The sequence below is a fragment of the Sinohyriopsis cumingii genome, chromosome 10, assembly GCF_028554795.1.
Source record: "Sinohyriopsis cumingii isolate HCF-2022 chromosome 10, ASM2855479v2, whole genome shotgun sequence".
NCBI lineage: Eukaryota > Metazoa > Mollusca > Bivalvia > Unionida > Unionidae > Sinohyriopsis > Sinohyriopsis cumingii.
This window is the reverse complement of record NC_142970.1, coordinates 109,750,592-109,772,175: the sequence shown is the minus strand read 5'-3', so window position 1 is coordinate 109,772,175 and position 21,584 is coordinate 109,750,592. Positions and strand designations below refer to the sequence as shown.

General features: G+C 37.4%; 1 pseudogene; it reads left to right on the top strand.

Moving 5' to 3' along the window:
* Positions 1–16,885: 16,885 nt before the first annotated feature.
* On the top strand, positions 16,886–19,997 carry LOC149791005 (uncharacterized; annotated as a pseudogene).
* The last annotated feature ends 1,587 nt before the right edge of the window (positions 19,998–21,584 follow it).

Sequence of the window (21,584 nt, the reverse complement as noted above, 5' to 3'; positions counted from 1 at the left end):
CTCGTTTCGTGAGTTAAATTTCCGAAAATCATTTTCAAATGTCAAACTCGTTGAAATATTTTGATATCCAATTTTGTTAATGGAATCATCTGTTCTTGGCATTCGAAATGAATCTGATGAAACTGTTGACTTTTAAAAAGTGCATCTTAGCAGGCCTATCTACCAAAATACTCCTTTGACATTTATATGGCAACGATATTACCGCTTCCACCTCCCAGAAATGTTATTGATGCAATTTAAGTCATTTTGTTTCTTTTTAATTGCACACGGTTCATACAGTTTAGATGATATTGAGGTACTGAGAAGTGAGTCGGAACTCTGTCACGAGGCTGAACGTTCTTTGCCTTTGTATTTCTGTCATCTCATTTTTGACTGAGTTAGTTCTTGCCATTTCGCAACCATTTGACAGCTTGTATCTGAGATCAGGAACAAAGTCAAATAGATAAATCTTGGAATCTTCATTGGAAAGAAATTTATCGTCTGATAGCTTTAATTGGTCAGAGATTGTGTTAAAAAACAACTACTTCAAAAGGACTAAACCCTAAAGGTTATTTTAACTGATTCCATAACAGCAAACAATAGCAATCGAATACCTTCATCCCAATTATATAATTTGTATTTCTGACAACTTAATTTCAATTTTGACTGAGTTGAATGAATATTAAAGGAACAATATTGCTGCGTGTATATAATTGTATGCATTGCAAAGATCATGAAACTTATTTCATGTGGCAAATTATAAGCTAAAACAATGCACAAAAACTTAGTGAAGATTCGATCAGTTAATTGTTAAATAAACGAGAGAAAATGCATTAAAAGAGGGTCCACGTTAATTTTATCACGTTAAATATCCTCTTTATCATATTATGAATACCCCATTATGAGACAGAACAAGTTCCACGCAAACGCTTGTATATTCATTACCCGATGAAATAATATGCAGTGCCGTGTCTCCCAACACACCTTTTCTTAAGGGTTGGGAGCATCTCCGTACATTTTCACACATGCTGTCTGGTGCTGGATGCTGGACGATAACCATCACAGTGACATGGACCTGGCTACAACACATAAAAGACAAAGCTGAGGTGTGACTTAAAAATCTGTAAGGAAAGATCCCTCGGCCTGTGTTTCCACACTTTTTAGATCTTGTAATTTGTTTTAAGATCATCAGCATACAAAATCCCTGTATGCATGTTATGTCGAAATCTTTTAATCTAAATTCACAATACCATGGAAACTCCAACGTTCCAAACAATATTTAACTACATCAGATATCAGTCTTTGTTTCTCCATCCTGGAAATTAATATTAGCTACCAAAGTTGTGCAATTTTTGTGTCAATGTATACAGTATTTCGCTTTTATGTTGACAGAGGGAAAGTTTAACATTCGTTTGTTAAATGTGTGTAATTGCAGCTGTGTAATGTAGCACATATACCTGTATAGTTATTAAGTACCTTTTTGTGATACATTTTGTGTACATGAAAGTGTAAGCTTAGGTTCTCACAAGCTCAAGGAATGCAAACAACTTATTGGGAGAATTAAAGAACTTTCAGAATTTTCATTGCATCAAGAAAAATCTTATTACAGAAATCATTTTCATATATATATATATATATATATATATATATATATATATATATATATATATATATATATATATATATATATATATATTGTAATAAATTGGGAATATGCGCATTAGGTTATAGCACCCCGTTTTAAGGAATTCTTAGATTTTTTGTGATTACTTGTCTGATTATTGGAATTCGGTGCAATAGAAATATTCCTTTGCCCGAAATAATATGCCAATTACAAGGAGCAAATGTCACGTAGGAAAGTGTTAGTGAGTGGCCATGATTCCATGATTCATTAGTAGTGAATTCAGGTCAAAGCCGAATGAGTGTCCCTGGAATAACAAAGTCCCTACTAAAATCTAGTGGTGTACATTGGTGGTGTGACTGCAGTGGCACTATTTACGGTAGGAAACCGGTAAAATACATAATGGAACCAATAAGAAGGGAATCGGAAGATACCGTTTATGTCGCCATGGTGGCCAATGTGATTCAGTTGTTTTGGCAAAATGTGGCTGGAAACCATATATTGGCCTAAGGTGGCGTAGTTAAAATATTTCTCTGTGTTCAAGGATAGTTGTATAGTTTCTACCGCGTGAATTCCTGGCGGTACTGAAACCTAGCGAAGAGGAACCATGCGAATGTATGGTTGATATATATTTAGCAGGTTGTCTGATTTGTGGTCTTGCATTGATACGAGTAAAGTTTATTTATAGTACGGACATGTCTGTCGTTCTAATTCACAACTTAAGTTATATGGAAGTCTTTGGAAATTTGGGGTAAACTTATTTATGACTTCTAGCGGGAATCGCGCCAGAGTTTGACACCGCTCGGTCAAGCAAAGATCTTTGGCTTTTAACAATATATATATATATATATATATATATATATATATATATATATATATATATATATATATATATATATATATATATATATATATATATATATATATATATATAATGTGTGTGTGTGTGTGTGTGTGTGTCGTAAAGTAATGACTACAATATTATTCTTCTGTTATAAACTTGATGCATTCCTTCAGGAGTATTTCGAATATCCCAAAATATGTTAAGATAAAACTCTGTATGTATTATCATTATAAACATCAGGTCTCAAAATTCCTTAAATGTCTTAGTGCCACAATTTAGAATAACAGGAAGGCATACAAGAAAAATAAAATTAAAGACTCCTTATCTGTCTTATTTCCACAATTTAGAACAACATGAAGGCATACAAGAAAATTAAATTTAAAGACTTCTTAAATGTCTTGTTGCCACAATTTAAAATAACATGAAGGCGTACAAGAAAAATAAATTTAAAGACTCCTTAAATGTCTTACTTGTCCAGAATTTAGAATAACATGAAATAATTCAAGAAAGAAAAAAATATTCCTTCACATTTTATTTAATAGTTCGAACAATAATTTTAATTGCCTCAGCTATTGGGCATTCAGTTTTCTGCCTCTGAACAGGTGATTACCGTAATCAGGCTACTTAGTATAATCTAATCTCTAAACACCAAAGTATGATTATACGTCTGTGGTTGTCACCATCTTGTATTACTTAAATTGTAAATAGGGTATATAGACGTTGAGAATATTTGTTAGTATATCACTTGTATGGAACACTTCTTAGCTATACATGTTTAAGCATGTTTATATTTTATATGGTCACATGAATTAAAATTTCAGCACAAGCAGATATTTTCATCATAGGATGCATTTTGATATTTATGATTGCTTAAATTGATAAACCAAGAGATCCGCATCATGAAATAAAGCAACTCCCAGCTTAAGAGACCATTTTCGCACCTTTTAAGAAGGGTAGCCGTTCAAGAAGACAAAGTAGAGAACATAAATTTGGAGTCAGAAAAGGTTGCTAAATAAATCATAGGGCCTCTAGTTTCTATGGTATTTGTGTGCATGGTCTTTGTTTCCCAAATGATAAGGGATGGGTTGAATGGCTATACAACGTAAAGCAGTTTAGACATGAACTTTTTGGAATTTCGATGCTTCTAATTTATCTAAAAAATTGTTCGTATCTCTGAGATAAGATGGACGTTTCGTTGCTAATTTCGCTAGAAAGCAATCCACATATTCGGATATTTTATAAGATTCACTCCTCATCTGGTATTTTCGGCCTTCCAGGGGAAATTTTAAAAGGAACCCACCACAATTCCGGACCGTTATGTCTTTTTGGCAATTTGTAAATGTGCCTAGGTCTTGGGTTTACTGGCATTGTTAAGTACACCGCTTGTTTTTTATTAATAAATTTATTCTTTACCAATCGATTAACAACTTCTTTTACGTTTTACTAGTCTCTGGGAAGATTGAATTGTCTATTTTTCTGTAATGCTTTTCGTTTGCCAATTTTTCAGTTTCCCGTATGTAGTCTTCCTTATCCATAATCACTGTTGTCGAACCTTTATCTGATTTTAATAACAATGGATTCATCTTGTTTAAGACTGTTTATAGCATTTATTTCTTCCTTGTTGAGATTCGGTATTCTCGTTTAAATCGCATTTTAGAGATTTGTACCATCACCTTATCGGTTATTTGTCTAATTTTTTAAGAAAGTGTTGAGGGTGGTCGACAACAAGTATTTTCTCCACGAAAGGTTCGTTTTCCCTGTTTATGCCCGAACGGAAAAAGCCACTAATCATTAATTTTCTAGTAAATTCTATAACCGGTCCTTTTAGCGTCGAAACATCTACCTATCTCGGTGGAGGAACGAATTTCAACCCCTTGTTTAGGAAATCATTTTCATCCTGCGTAAGTCTCCTACTGCTAAGGTTAATGACCGTTCTACTTATCTCTTGACCTATATACGTTCGTGTATCGTCTTGTTTTTGGGAAAACCCCGTTTAATTAAGTCTGTTGTAAATCAGATTAGCTGAGCAGGGAGACTATTCGATCCCGTGTTGATGAAACGCACACTTTTTCGCCATCCCTGTATTAAGAACTTTTAATTCCATTAATGTGTATTTTTGATAGGTTTTCATGTAGTTTTGTAATGTTCCAAGCTTCCTTCGAATTTATTACCTGTAGTTGCTAAGAGATGGGTATTTTCGCCACAAAAATTTCCGAGTTTGGAAACTTTTCTTGTGTAATTTTTTATAATTGCCTCATTTCTGCTAAGTCTTATTTGTATTAATATTCCCCCAATTATTATTCCAACATTTACAATAATTATATGGGTTTTTTCTTCGTCTCTGTAACTTTGGAGCGGCTGAATGATATGCGAAATGTTCGCCCCCGGGAACGCATATATTTGAATTTGTTTATCGGTAACATTGGTTATTCGGGCGATGTTTCAAACCCCGATCACCAAGGTTGGAAAGGTAATTTTCAAGATTGCCGAATCCGTGTTTTGGCATTGATGCCTGGTAATTTGCCCCGGTGTCTTGAAGCATTTCAACACCGTCGCATAGCTTTGGTTGGGGATCGTCGGTGATCCCGAAGGTGATTTTCTAATGGAAAGGGAGCGGCGAACCAAGGCAGGTGACGTTGACCTTAGTCCAGAAACTAAAGATGGGATGGATGGAACAGACAAACAAAAACACATGTTTTGTAACGGCTTTACAGACGGCATAACATCAAAGATTTTTGCAGGACCTTTCGTTGATGCAGCAAACCTATCGCCTAGAGATTTCCTTGCCATATCTAAGCGGGGCAACCTTGTCGTTTTCGTTTTTGGGTCTATGTGGTCCCAAGCACATGAGAGAGTGACATGCGCCGCGTTAAAGGTGTTCTAATCGGCTATGTGTCAAGTGGCTGAATTGGTAGAAAGCGATCAATGAGCGTAATCGTCATTACCGTCATTTCCAATGGATATTTTCTCGGGCTGGGTGTTTTCGTTTTTTTTTGAAAGTCCAGCCTGGTTCTTTTGTCAGATTGATAGGTGCCTGGGGAATCAATGTCGAGCTTGAAATCGAAATTGTTTGAAATTGTTGCTTAGGAATTCCCGGCGAGAGTGTCTTCACGATTGACTGTAATTCTTGGATAGTTTCCAGTTTAAGTTTTCTCGTCAAATTCTTTTTCGCCCAGTAACGCACCTGGTGCGACAAAATCTTAATTGTCCAGTCCGCAAAGCTGTAGCCAGCAATCATCCCCATTAATTTCGAAATTTGTTTTCGATAGTGTTCTGATAATGTCTGAGCGACTTTGGTTACCCAGGTTTTATTTAAGTTTTGCAATTTATAAACGTGTATTGGGTTCTATTGGGCCGATTTAATGAACCTGTCCATATAGGAAACCTGTGTTTCAAATCCTTTTGCCCTGTGTTCGCCGTCTAAAAACGTTTAAATGATGCAGAGCCTGAATGATTTGATATAACAACTTGACAAATTCAACATTTGAATTTTTAGACCTCCGAAAGTTGTTTCCCTAATGACCTCGGTCCTGGCCGTTTGCCATTGTCGTAAATAAAAGGGTTAGCGCTAGGGTTATGGGGTAGGGTTTAGGGTTAGGGTTAGGCAGAACGGAATATAATGTAGGAATTAATAAGGTTACTAGGAGCATTGGCCTAGGGAGAATTACTTGCGATCCTTATTTTGTTCCTAGTAAGTATATCACATAGGGTTTCATTTTACCGGTATCCTGTAACAAGTTTGTACCGAAAAACTCGAGGATACTTGACTTGACTTTTTCTTCGAGATTAATGTCGAATCTATTTCTGGTGAAGCGGCCTCTTAGTGTGAGAGTAGCCTGCCCAACATATTGTTTTCCACTTTTTTTGCACGAGATCAGGTAAATAACGTTTGTCGAATTGCAGGACCATTTTTGTTTGATTGGCATGTTTCTTCCATAAACAGGGCACTTATTGTAACGTTTGCTGCAGCAGGCTTTATCTGTTTTGAATGTATGTGTGTGCGGATGAAAACCCATTATTGTGTTAATTTTAATTGTTCTCAGAAATCGCCTTGAATAACCCCTTCTGAGAAGTGATCTAAATACTGTATTTGTCGCACTTTCAGAAGTTTCCTGTCTAGTACAAGGTCTGTGAAACCTAATAATTTGGGGTTTTAGAATTCAACTGAACGCGTGTTTAGGATGGAAGGAGTATTTATGAAGTAGTTGGTGCGTGTCCGTGGGTTTAAAAACGAGTTTAGTGTCTAAATCCGGTCTTCCCGAAATCGACCCCTTCAGAAAAGATGGTATCTAGAATATCAATGATATTTTCCTTTACAGTTGCCTTTAGTTTAATCTAGGGATGCAAATTACTTAAAATCACGAAAAGTCTATCTAACACGTCCCTTGAATAAGTCCAAATGAGGTAAATATCGTCTAGGAATCTAAAATAGACCATAGAGAGAAACTGACATTTCTTTCCCCAGTTCGCCATAAAGATTTTAGCATAGCTCGGGGCGAATTGTTTGCCCATGGCTGTCCCAGAAATTTGGAAATACCAGTCAACATTGGATTCAGAGTCGTTATTTTCTAAACCCAGTTTCAATAACTCCAAAATGTCATTATCCGGTCTCTTCGGGTCAGGGTTATTCGTAAAGCAATTCCACACCGCCTTCAAGCCCTCTTTATTGTGAATATTTGTGTACGTGCTTTCTAACCCCTTGTTTTGGAAATCATATTCATCCTGCGTAAGTCTCCTACTGGTAAGGTTAATGACCGTTCTCCCTATCTCTTGTCCTATATACTTTCGTGTATCGTCTTGTCTATGGGAAAATCGCATTTATCTGAGTCAATTTGTTGTGGCCAGTCATTCAAAATCATATTATCTGATCGAGGAGGCCAGTAAATCTAGTCTTGATGAAACGAAGCCTCGTTCGCCATCCCTGGATTGGGAACTTTAACTCCATTTATTTGCATTTTTGAGAGGTTTGCATTTAGAATTTTTATGTTCCAAGCTTGCTTCGACTTTCTTACCTGACGATGCTCCGAGATGAGTGTTTTGACCACAACAATTTCAGAATTTGAAAACTTTTCATTATTGCCTCATTTTCTGCTAAGTCTTATTTGTATTCACATTCTCTCTATTATTAATTCCTAGAGTTACGACAATTCTCTTTGGTTTGTCTTCGTATCTCTAATTTTGGAGCAGCTGAATGACGTGCGAAATGTTCTCTCCCGGGAACCCTTTTATTTGTATATGTTTATCGTCAACATTGGTTATTCGGGCGATGTTTGAATCTCCGATTACCAAGGTTAGAAAGGTAATTTTCGGGATTGCCCTATCCGTTTATTAACGCTGGTGCTTGGTAATTTGCCCTAGTTTCTTGGAGCATTTACCACCATCGCACATCTTTGGTTGGGGATCGTGGGTGATCCCGAAGGTGAGTTTCTCGGTGAAAGGGAGCGGCGAACCGGGGAAGGTGAACTTGAACTTAGTTTACAAACTAAAGATGGGATGGATGGAAAAGACATACATTTAAACGTGTTTTATAACGGCTTCACAGAGGGCATAACATTAAAGATTTTTCAGGACCTTTCGCTGATGAAGCAAACTTATCGCCTAGATATTTCTGTGCCTTATCTGGCGTGGGATCACGTTGTCGTTTTTGGGTCTCTGTAGTCCCAAGTACGGGAGAGTGTGATATGCCCCACTTCAAAGGTGCTCTAATCGGCTGTGTAGTAAGTGGCTGAATGGGTAGAAAGCGATTAATGAGCGTAATCGTCACTACGGTCGGTTCCAATGGATATTTTCTCAGGCTGGGTCTTTTCGGGCTTTTTTGAAGTCCAGCCTGGTTCATTTGTCAGATTGGATGATGCCTGGGGAATCAATGTCAAGCTTGAAATCGAAGTTATTTTATTATTTCGTTTAGGAATCCCCGGCAGGGGTGTCTTAAAGACTGACTGAAATTCCTGGATAGTTTCCAGTTTAAGTTTTCTCGTCAAATTCTTGTTCGCCCAGTTATGTGCCCGGTGCGACAGAGCCTTAATCTTCCAGTCCGCAAAGCTGTAGCCAGCAATCTTCCCCATTAATTCCGAAATTCGTTCTCGATAATGTCTGAGCGACTTTGGTTACCCATGTTCTATTTAAGTTTTGCAATTTATAAAAGTGTCTTGGGTTCCATTGGGCCGGTTTAAGAAACCTGTCCACATAGGAAACCTGTGTTTCAAATCCTTGTGTCCTGTGTTCGCCGTTTGCTTGCCGTCACAAAACGTTTAAATGATGCAAAGCCTTAATAATTTGAAAAAACAACTCGATAACTTCAATATTTGGATTTCTGGAACTCCGAAAGTTGTTTCCGTTAGAACTTCGTCACTGACCGTTTTATTTTATCGTGAATAAAAATTGTTTGTTTCTTTGAACTGTAAAATTTAATATTACTTTACCTGTAAGTGTATTCAATAACAATTTTGGAGCTGCAGCAAATATCGTGATAAAAACAATTTGAAACTATCAAAAATGTGCGACAAATATGAAAAAAGGTGTGAAAATATGAAAAGGAAAATGAATAATAGCAATACTAATCTTTTCTTCGTGATGTGATCCTTCCTTCAATCCACGTTCCGGAAAGGTGAACAGTCCTTATGTACACTAAATCCTTGACGGAATCGCTGTGGATTGTAGAATTTGTCACTGGATGTAACAGTGTACATTTTACCACCAATCCTCGCCAAATGGGGTCCTTTCACATGAATAAATCTCCTCCATCGTTTTAGGTCCTCGTTCTTGTCCTCAAATGTAACGCTCACAATAATTCTTCGAATTTTAGAGTTTTTCCATACTAATTCCCCACAAATCCGTGTGTCTCTACTAAGAGTGGGAAAATTAGGGATAAACTAAGGAAATATATTAATTAACAGAAAAATGTATTTCTTGCTTTTATAAGTAATTTTAATTTTTTTGGTGCTTTTTACGTTTAAGACCAACAGCAACAAGAAATAAATAACATTATTCAAATTATCAATATACACTAAAAATGGAACAACGCTACCATCCGCTAGTCACCACGCCTTCTGCAGGTGACAACTACAAGTCTGAAGGGCTCTGTGTGCCTCTGGGGTATTTATATTGCTAAACGTATCTCCCCGGGTCATTTTTTCGTTTTCCTTTTTGTTCCTTAACATATATGTGATTGATTGATTATATTTTTACGGCGCATCCGCATGATTAGGCTATTAGCACAATACATAAGATTACATGTAGAGTTATTTGAAAGTGGAATCGGTCATAAATAAAGCTTCCCGATCAACAGGGAATGTAAATGGTGTATCTTAATGATGACAGATGAAAAGCTATTGAATATAAGGGACGTTACATACATTACATAAAACTTCTCCACATGATGGCATAACAGCTAAAGTTTATGATAAATGTTTACTTCTTTTAAGAATTCTAGAGTACAACTTACGTTTATTGTATGAAAAAGTTCTTTCATGTCATGCACGTAGGTTGCAGGTCGAAACACTCTATCATAAAGTGCTTAATAGTGAATGATTCATTGCAAGTAACACACTCTGGTGGGTCTTCACCTTTTAGTTTGTGGGAGTAGGTTATATAAGTATGACCAGTTCGAATTCTTGCAATGACTACCTCCTCTCTACGGATGTTTCTGTAGGAAGGAGTCCATTCTTCTAGGGTTGGCTTGACGGCATGAAGTTTGTAATTCACTGCATCATTCCATGAGGCATGCCTCTTCTGACGTAAGGACTTACTGATACTAGGTTTAAAATCAATATTCGGTATTTTAAAATTAGATGGTTCATTTTAGCAACGCGATCTCCTTTTTCATTAATTTTGATACCAATATGGCAGGGTAACCAACAGTATATTATATTGTGGGAAATGCTCAACTCGGTATTGTTACGAGAATATTGATCAATAATGGGTTCTCTAGGTTTCTATTGTGTAGTAACTGAAGTACTGATGGTGAGTCGGAGAGGATGATGCTGTTTAAAAGACATTTGTTTTCGATATAATGCAGAGTAAGGTCTATTGCTTTGATTTCGGCAGAAATAGTTGATGTACCATTTGGCAAGCGTGCTTGTGTTGTGTGTTTTCCACAAACGAAGGCTGCAGCGGCGTTTTCCTCATCCTTTGATCCACGAGTATACATTCTTGTGCAGTTTTCATTTTTTTTTCGACTGTGTAACGTAACAAGTACTTTTGATTGTTGTAGTACCCAGGGAGCTGTTTCGGAGTTGAATATGTTTTGAATTTTAGAAAGATCAATTATGGTACTTTCAAGGATGGGTGATACTCTAATGCCTAAGGAAAGTATGGCGTTTGGTTTATGTTCGTATATGGTTTTGTACTTGAGTTGAAAAACAGCCGAAAAAGCAGGGTTCAGAAAGTTTTATCTTAATGTCAGAGCATACTCTGCGGAAAGCATTTCTCTACGATGTGATAAAGGTGGTTCATTCGCTTCAGCGAGGAGGCTTTCACACGAGGATGTCTTAAATGCTCCCAGATTGAGTCGTTTTCCTTAATGATGGATTGGATCAAGTATTTTCAGATATGACTTTCTAGCTGAACAATAAACAACGCAACCCTAGTCTAGTTTGGATCGAATAAACGTTCTATATAAATTGAGGATGATGTTTGTATCAGCATCCCAGTCTGTATGAGCTACTACTTTAAGTAGATATAGAGATTTTAGTTTTCAAATTCTTTAGGTGTGGAATAAAAGTCAGTTTTCTGTCGAAGATAATACCGAAAAACTTTGTTTCCTCAACAAATCGAATAAGTGTACCGTCCAGCGTAAGTTTAGGTTCATCATGATGTCTTTGTAACTGACAGAAATGCATACATACCGCTTAGGATTAACATAATTTGACACCGTTAGTACTAGCCCAATTTTGAATCTTCTTTATATTTTGCTGTAGTTGTCTTTCAATCGTGTGCATGTGCTTTGATCGATAAGATATTAGAAAATCATCAAAGAGCAGTCCACACCAGGAGCCAAACAATTGGTGATGCTATTGATTTTTATGTTGAAAAGCGTCACAGATAAAATACTGCCCTGGGGCAAACCCATTTCTTTCTCGTGCAGATCTGAGAGGGTAGAACCCAATCTTACCTTGGATTCTCCGTCTGAGAGAAAGTTGGATATGAAAGAGGGCAGACGGTCTTTTAGACCCAGATCGTGCAGGTCATTTAGTATCCCGTACTTCCATGTCTTGTCATAGGCCTTTTCTAAATACAAAAACCCGCTACGAAATGTCCCTTCTTGATAAATGCGTCGCGAACAAATGTTTCCAGTTTAACCAGATGATCATTGATGCTACGGCCATAACGAAAGCCACTTTGTAAAGGAGATTTTAAACTGTTAGTTTCCAAGTACCATACAAGCCGAGAATTGATCATTCGTTCCATTGTTTTCATATGAAGCTCGTCATAGCAATGGCTCGATAGTTGTTAGGATCTGCGATATCTTTACCTAGTTTGGGAACTGATATTACTGTTGCTTCTTTCCAAAGTGTTGGTACATTAGCAGTAATCCATAAAGCATTGAAGATTTCCAGAAGAACTGTTAATGATGGTTCTGGAAGGTGTTTCAAAAACTGGTAATATATTTGGACAGGCCCAGTGGATTGTATCGTGGGCCTTACTCAGAGATTCCATCAGCTAAACATGTAAAAACGGTTTTCTATGTGAATTTCAACCATGCCTTTTCTTTTTGAGTTTTTAATCTTCGGAAGGCTTCTTAATAATTAGACGGTAAAGAATTTTTCGAGAAACTATCAACAAGTATATTAACTATGTCGGGTTTGGAATTGAGATTCTTGTTGTTTAGCTTGAGATGTCGAAAGGAATTGTGTTTTCCCTTTCCATTTATTTTGCGGATAGTATCCCAATCTTTCTTTATAGAGGAACGAGAATTTAAAGTTGAAACATATTTTTCCATGATACTCTTTTATTTTCTGAAATCATGTGGCGGGCTTAGTCCCAAATAATACGGTACCTAGTTAAATGTTCGGGCGTTGGACGATTATTCAGTTTTTTTCAGTGCTTCTCGGCGTTGTCTAATGGCCTCTTTACATTCTTTTGTGAACCACGGTTTTGGGGTTCTTTTTCAGTTTGGTGAGGTCTTGGGAATGGGTTCTTCTGCAATGTCTATTAAAACATTAGTAAAAAATGGTATCCCTGTTTGGCCTAGCTGTGCACAGTGTTTCAAATTTGGTCCAGTCGGCCTTCTTTAAATTCCAATGTGGAACTGCTTCGTCAGTTGTACCGTCTGTGTTCTAAAGAGAGATCGGAAAGTGATTACTGCTGTGAAGGTCATCAGGGACCTTCCATTCATAGTCCAAAAAGCAGCGAAGGAGAACAAATTGTCAAATCGATGCATGTGTACGTACCCGTTCCAGGGTGTAAATATATCGGTGATTTATTGTTATATAGACACAAATCGTGTCTAAACATGAAGTCTTCTACTTTGCGGTCTCGGACACTTATGTGGTTTGATTCCCCATAAAATGTTATGGGCATTAAAATCCCCGAGTAAAACAAAATGAGCGGGAAGTTACTGAACAAATTTGTCTAAATCGTTTGTTACTACGTTGGTGTTTGGTGGTAAGTAAATAGAACAAAAGATAATCACTCGATTTAGAGTGTCGCTTACAGCAATGGCTTGCAGACTTGTGTTTAATGGGATAACGCTAGAGGGTCTCTATTGTTCACAACAACAGAAACTCCTCCAGAAGCCCTGTCAACATTTTCGGAGTAGGTTTTAAACAGGGAGTAGTTTTTAAGTGTAATGTTATCCGTTTCTTTCAAGAATGTTTCCTGAAGGCATTGTACCGCATCATCTTGTTCGTTTAAAACGAGGAGAATATCATTGTAATTTGCTTTAAGTCCTCGACAGTTCCATTGTTTGATGGTGTTCTTCATTATAAACTTAAATGGAAGATTGTGGAGGGAATTTGTATGGTTATATCTCTGGAAGAATCATGGGGGTGAATTTTGTTTGTAGGTCTAGAGCCACCTTGAGGGCATGAAGCAGTTTCTTCTGTATCCATGTTCTCAATGCCTCCAAACCTGTTATAGAGTTTGATAGGGTCATCTGACCAGTTTTGTTGCCTGTTTCCATGAGATTTATTTTTATTTTTTGGTGATTTCGGTGGTTGGGAATTATTGAAAGTAGTTTGAGTGATGCCGTGTTTTTATGTGCTTGGTAATGGGGGATATTAGAGATTCTGTTGAATAGGGTAGATCTGTCTGTGTTTGAGCATCCTTCCTTGTTTTAGGATTGTTCTTCACTACAGTGGAGAAGGATGGGCTAGGATGGGCTGTTTTGGCCTGTACAAGTGTTCTGGCTTCTGGATAGGGAATATTAGCTGTGTACGGTACCCCCTGTATTTCCTTCTCCTGTTTCCAAGTATCACAATCCTTGGAATTGGCGTGGTGCTCCTTTCCACAGTTGACACAATGCGGAGTTGCTCTACAATCAGATTCCTGATGAGAATGATCTCCGCATCGGCCACATATTTGGCGTTTTGAGCAGCGGTCTTCGTGATGGCAATATTTCTGACACTTATAGCATCGAAGGGGGTTTGGAATGTATATCTCAACCATCACTTGCAAGAAGCCAACTTTGACCACTCTGGGTACTGTTGGTGTGTTGAAGCTGAGTACAATGGTGTTGGTGTCCTGCAGGTTGTTATTACGTTTAATACGTATTCTACGTACTGCAGTGACACCTTCGTTTTTCATCCCTTCAGTGATATCTGTGTCGCTGACTCCAGCCAAGTCGCGACAACAAATCACGCCTTTGGATGTATTGAGTGTGGTGTGAGCGATTGAGGTCACTGGAATATCGAAGAAAGATTTCATTTTCTTGATATTTTCTGTCTGACCGCTCACACTCAACAAGAAGGCAACCCGATTTCATTTTTTTTGTTGATGCTTTTTGATGTACCAATCGATCCTGTGATTGTCTTTTCGATCACAAATGGAGATAGTGCTAGAAGCGGTTTTGTGGCATCTTTAGGTTGTATAACCATGAAGCGTGGAAATGACTCCACACTATATGGTTCACCATCTGACTCAGATCCAGTTTTGGTGCGTTTATGTTGATTCTATTTTTGATTATCCATGTTGGATTGTAAAATATTCAACAACCGTGCTCACCGCCCACCATGGAACCCAACAAGGGGACACTTTGAAAGTACCAGAGATACACAGATGCTATACTCAGTTGACAAATTTACCTATGATGGATCCGTGAAGCCATTACCTTCAAGGGTCGGTAAAATTAACTCCCGATTGACCCGTTAAGCCACCGCCTTCTAAGACTTGGGAAAGGGAACGACAAAGGAATAGAATATAGGGGAAACGGTGGTATCAAGAGAGATACAAAAAAATGATAAAGAAGGTGAGCGAGTAAATAAAGACTTCCTAGGGCTCGGCGTGACCAACCGATTTGTCGAGACCGGGCCCATCCCGAACACCAGTCTAGAAGAAGTAGAGGCCAAAGTAATGTAATACATCAGAAAGCTTCTGGTCAACTACCAGGATCCTTTCCTCCCCAGACACGGGACGCAACCCACAGCAAACAGGTTGCCTCTATTTAGTTGCCTCTTACGACACGTAGTGAGGCACGTCGGGCCAAATCTACAACCCCGGACCAGCAGGGGGATGGAAATATATTATTACCGCAGACTCCAAAACTGAACTAAATTCCTTGATATCTTAGGAACGCTTATTGCAAGACAACTAGTGTTTATTTGCTGTGTATTGTCAAGAAATAATGCTCATGCTTATGAATAATTATTATGCAAGTAAATCTTAATTTTAGGTCACAGCGAACATAATCACTTTATGAACTATATATATAATAAGCCCGTGTGCGTTGGTATATTACTTACTGTATTTCACAGGATATTTCTCTCAAAGAATTGTCTTAAAGGTTTCCTCTTGGACAGATCGTCCATACGATGCAAGCGTGTTTTGCAATGGTTACCAAACATTAACGCCATGGTCGTGGGGAAATGAGTGAGTTGTATGTGCCTACTGATCACTTATGATACAAATACTACCATTCTTCAATTTGTTGGTTTAAGAAAAGTCTATGCATAAATTATACAGTACGAAGAAAAACAGGTACTTCCAATTAATGGTTTGTAAATGTTAGAAATGATTTCCACCTGTCCGATTTACTGCCATGAAAACAGCTTTATAGTTCTACCTTCGTCACCGAAATTAGTACACATATATCTATACCTTTAAATATGATGCATCAAATTCCCTTTTTTAAATATCGAGAAAACAATATATGCTGGAATGACAATATTTCAAGGTTAAAAATATGGAGCAATACCTGTATTAATGTTAATGTTGATTGCATATAGCTGCAAATTCCGTTCAAGAAACTTTCATAGCTGCAGTTTTAAAAGACTTGGAGCTAATCAACCTGCCTTGATGTATGAATCTAACATTGCATTTTGCGCCAAACAGGCAAACCACATTAGTGATATCTTCACAAAGCTTGTAGTATAAGAGATAATGTAATAAAGACTAGGAGTAAGCTATTAGGAAAATAACGAATTACCCGAGTTGTCATCCCTCCCTTAAAACATCTCTAATCATCCACCAGTAAATATCATGTAACGTACGCCTTAAATACAATGGTTATCGACACCAATATCACCTTTTATTTTATGCTAAGCAGTGAAATACTTGATTTTCTAATTAAAATAATATTGGTATTTCACTGTAGTGAAAAAATAACTTTTTTCACTACAGGAACTACTTTTTTAAGGTCAGAACATACTTACCTCCCTTTGATTTTATGTCAGTGAACTACTTTTTCCTTATGTACATGTCATTGTCATCTCTGTGGCGTCTGCAAACAAAATTAAAATGAAAAAACTGAGTACTGATGAAATTGCAATAGAACTTTTACTGTCAGATGTGACAAGTGATGATGAAAATTTTCCAAGAAATAGATTTTCAAATGATACAGCCAAAACATTTCTTTCAATGTGACGGATTTAAGAAAGTGACTTCTGAAGATGTGGATGTTTTCTTGGAAGAACAGGCAAATATCAACACCAAGAAAAAAACTGAAGTGACTGGAAATTGTTCATGACTTTTTTCCAGAGTGAAGGGGAACAAATATTCTCAGAGTTTATTCCACCATCAAATCTAAAGCAACACATTTCTCATTTCATCTTATCTGCCAGGAAAAAAGGAGGTGATGAATTTGAACCATCATCACTTAGAGGTATGATATCATCAATCGATCGCTATCTACGTACAAAGTCGTATGGTATTTCCATAATAAATGACATTCAATTTGACAGGAGTAGATCTGTTCTAAAAATGAAGTTGAAGCATCTAAAAAAAAGTTGGGTAAAGGCAACAAACCGAGGGCATCAGACCCAATTTCTGACCATGACCTACATAATATGTATGAGGCTAAGGCTTTGGGTGCTGACAATTCGACTGCTCCTTTACATTCAATGTGGCTCATCTGTACGATGCACTTTGGAATGCGGACAGGAAAGGAAACACACAACCTGCAGTGGGGTGACAATTCCCTGAAGTAGATGACAGTAACCAGGAGTATATTGTGTACAATACTGAAATACAGACAAAAACAAGAACCGGAGTGAATGAAATAAATATAAGGTAATGAATGTTATGGATCCTTGCAAATACTTTGAATAATTTAAAATAATTAAAACATATAATTACCATGAATAAGTGCATGATGTAAAAGGAATGAATGTCATACATTTCTGGAAATTTGCTTAGTGTATAAAGTAAGCCAGTTTGAAAAGTTTTACCTGCTAGAAAATAAAAGGTTATAACCTTTTATTTTCTTCCGTCACCTTGATGTAAACAGAAGTGTCAAAACTCATTGCCAGTGCTGCACATTAAACACTATGCTGGGTTCCTGGTATACTTTAAATCAAATAGCAAAGTACCCAAAAAAACTCAAGCTAGCAAGCATAAGCTTCAGTTCATTATCCTTGTAAAAGCTGAACGAGTTGAAGAGATATGAAAATAATACCTCGTCCTTGAATCAAACAAGTTTTTAATTTGTCATTAAGACAAATGATTGTACATGTGTACAAGTGAATACAATTTAATGAAGTCATTCATTTTATATTTTCAGACTAGTAAAACCATGAGCATATGCCATTTCTGACATCCCTGAGAAAGACCCTGTCGGTCTTTACAAGCTTTATAGAAACAAGCGTCCTGCAGATATGAATGGCCCTGAGGGTCCCTTTTTTCTCAATAAATATGGGAAACCACAAACGTGGACAGTGCTGGTACAAAAAGACACCAATGGAGATCAAACGCTATATGGGATCACGAAGAAAATGATGACCGATACAGGTCGCTCTCCTACTGACAAGCGTATAACTCCTAACAGGTAAATTATAAATACTTATTTATCAGATGCAAATGTAATCATTTAAGTAGATGCAATCTTATTGAAGTAATCCTGTTCAATTTAAAATATCATAGATAACCTTTGCTAATCTGAAATTCTCATCTGCACCTTAGCATAATATGAAGACAGTTGTAACAAGTTAATAAATACAGCAATAATGCAATTTATCTGTATCATAGCAAGTACTTTGGTGAAACTGTAAGTAAGTAAAGAAAAATGTAAATCTACTGTATGCTATGAACACCTGCATGCACATACCACTTACATACATGGAATTATACTGTTTACAATTTACACTTTCTATTTAATAGTTCAGATATCAGGACACACAAATATCAACTCATTAAATAGCTACAGTAACTTAAACCCCGCCCAAAGTAGATATATTTCAAACATTCTAACGTACCTGTATTATCATATGTCCTCCAGCCTGCCATACGTGAAACGACCTCACCAATGGCACCAGCGACCGTCAGCTCCTCTACAAAAGAATGTTAATCAATTCCCGGACATGAATTCCATGGTATTCTTACAAATACAATTATTCACGGCTACATTCATATATACAAAGAAGCAAAACTCAGTCGCTTTCACAGACTACACAGTGCGTCAGTGGTAAAAATGCGAAGATCAGCGGGATTGTGTCTTTACAGCCGAGGAAATGGAAACGTAAAATTTCCAGTGACACCGACAGTGAATAAAATACACTTGAAATGTCCACTAGATCCTGTATATGTTTTAAAGTTTCTCACGTGATCCTGTATTCTTGTTATTTTAGCCAAATTCAGCTTCATTCACTCAACGTTATCACCGATTAGAATGTTAAAAAATGGCGTATCGTCAATTACACTTTGGTGTAACTTTTTATATTTTCTTGCGAGCTGGAAATATCAGTTAATTTTTATCAATCTAGATGTAGAACTAATTTTGTGCGCAGGTACACATGGCACAGCAGAACAGGTACGGTAAACAGCTGACATTACTGTAAGAAATCTGCTAATTCTCTGTGTCACAAACTTGGGTGAAAAACTCTAGTATTTTCACTCCTGGCCTCGCCACTCGTGAAAATACTGAGTTTTACATCCACTCGATGAAATATATACGTTATTCACTCGTTTCAAGCAAATATCCTCTATATTCTCGAGAATAACAAGTCTGTACACAACTCCATTGGTAGTCACTAATGTACCCTAATTAAAAAGAAACTAAGGGAAGAGTTGGTTGTGTATAATGGGTGGCACGAACATTAAATTAGTATATTTATACCAGTATGCCTCCAACCGGTAATGGCAGAAACATACTAATTAAACTTGTGGTGTCATAAATAAGTGCACAAACACGTACGAAATGGACAAATCTACTAGTTTAATGTTTAGGGAAGCTGGCCTCTGACCAATGGGAATCATCTATAGAGATCGAATATTTCTCATTTTGTATGCTATTATTATTTTATCTTATATCGGATATAAATAACTCTGTCTTGTAAAACGGTTAGAAATGTGGCTTTCCTTAAATCATAACACGTTAGTGCGTTTATGTATGGATGCAATTTGTCTGCAGCGAGACCTAACCTATCAGACACCTCCACGTAATCGCCATCAGCACACAATGGCCGTTATTCTTAGTAAGCAGCTTTTGTGCAATATAGACGACAGCCACAGTTAAAGTTTGCATTGATAACCAGATTGTCCACCTCTAATGTTTTGTAAGTCACTTGCCTCGATTTAGTGTTATATCCCACCATGGCAGTGGTAGTGCACTAAAATTGTTATTGTTCAGTTTCAGATGTCGGAGAGGATTTTGTTTTCTCTTTCCGTTTATTTTGCGTATAGTGTCCCAAACTTTCTTAATAGAGGAACGAGAGTTTAAAGATGAAACCTATTTCTTCCACGATTCACTTTTACTTTCTTTGATTATTGGCCCGGAAAATATGATATATATTTAAGTTTTCGGGCGTCGGATGATTATCAAATGTTTTCAGTGCTTCTCGGCTTTGTCTAATGGCTTCCTTACATTCCTTAGTGACCCAAGGTATTTGGGTTCTTTTTCAGTTCGGGGAGGACTTGGGAATGGATTCTTCTGCAATCTCTATTAAAGTAGAAGTAAAATGCTGAATTAATGTTGAAACCTGTATCCTCATTCAGCCTAGTTTGACAAAGTGTTTCAAACGTCGCCCAGTCGGCCTTCTTAATATTCCATTCTGGAGTTGCGTCATTTCATTAATTGTAAATTTAATATTTTCAAGGGAGATTGGAAAGTGATCACTGCTGTGAAGGTCATCAGCGACCTTCCATTCATAGTCCAAAAGCAGCGAAGGAGAACAAATTGTCAAATCGATGCACGTATATGTACCCGTTCCAGGGTGTAAATATGTCGGTGTTTTGGTGTTATATAGACACAGATAGTGTCTAGAAATAAAGTCTTCAACTTTGTGACCTCTGTCACTTATATGATTTGAACCCCATAAAATGTTATGTGCATTAAAATCCCCGATTAAAGCAAAAGGGTGCGGGGAGTTGTTGAACAAGATTGTCTAATTTGTTTGGTACTAGGTTAGTTTTTGGTGGTAAGTAAATAGAGCAAAATGTAATCACTCGATGTAGAGAGACGCTTACAGCAATGGCTTGAAAATTTGTGTTTAAAGGGATGACGCTATGAGGGGCTCTGTTGTTCACAATAACAGAGACTCCTCCTGAGGCCCTGTCAAGATTTTGAGAGTAGTTGTTAAACAGGGAGGAGTTTTTAAGTGTGATGTTATCTGTATCTTTGAAAAATGTTTCCTGAAGACATAGTACAGCAGGATCATGTTCGTTTAAAAGCAGAAGAATATCATGGTAGTTGGCTTTAAGTCCTCTACAGTTCCATTGTATTATGGTGTTCTTCATTACAAGTTTATATTGAGGATTCTGGAGCTAGGTTAGACCTTTCGCGGAGGCAATCTGTTTGGTTTTTTTATCTGGAGGAAGTACGGGTGTGTATGTTTTGTTGTTAGGTCTGGAGCCACCTTGAGGACATGGAGCAGTTTCTTCTGCATCCATATCCTCAAAGTCTCCAAACCTTTTGTGCAGCTTCATGGGGTCATCAGACCCCTTTTGCTGCCTATTTGTTGGCGACTTTTTTTTTTACTGTTTGGTGATCTTGGTGGTGGAGTATTGTTGAATGTTGTTTGCGTCGATGTTGAGTTTTTCTGTTGTATATAATGTGGAATGTTCGAGTCGGAAGGGATTCAGGTGGGTTTGTTTGGGTTTGGGCGTCTTTCGAAGCTTTTTGGTTGCTCTTCACTACAGTTGAGAAGGATGGTCCGCGGAGTGATGTTCTAGCTTGTACAATCTTCCTGGCCTCTGGATAGGGAATGTTGGACGTGTATTTAACCCGTTGGATTTCCTTCTCCTGTTTCCATGTGTCGCATTCCTTTGAATTAGCATGGTGTTCCTTTCCGCAGTTGACGCAATGCGGAGTGGCTTTGCAGTCTGATTCCCGATGGGAGGGGTCTCCGCATCGTCCGCATGTTTGGCTTCTAGAGATTCTGTCTTCATGATGACCGTATTTTTGACATTTGTAGCATCGGAGGTGATTTGGTATGTATATCTCAACCTTAGCCTGTAGGAAGCCAACTTTAACCACTTTAGGTGCTTTTGGCTTGTTGAAGGTGAGTATAATAGTGTTGGTGTCCTGCAGATTGTTGTTTCGTTTGATACGAA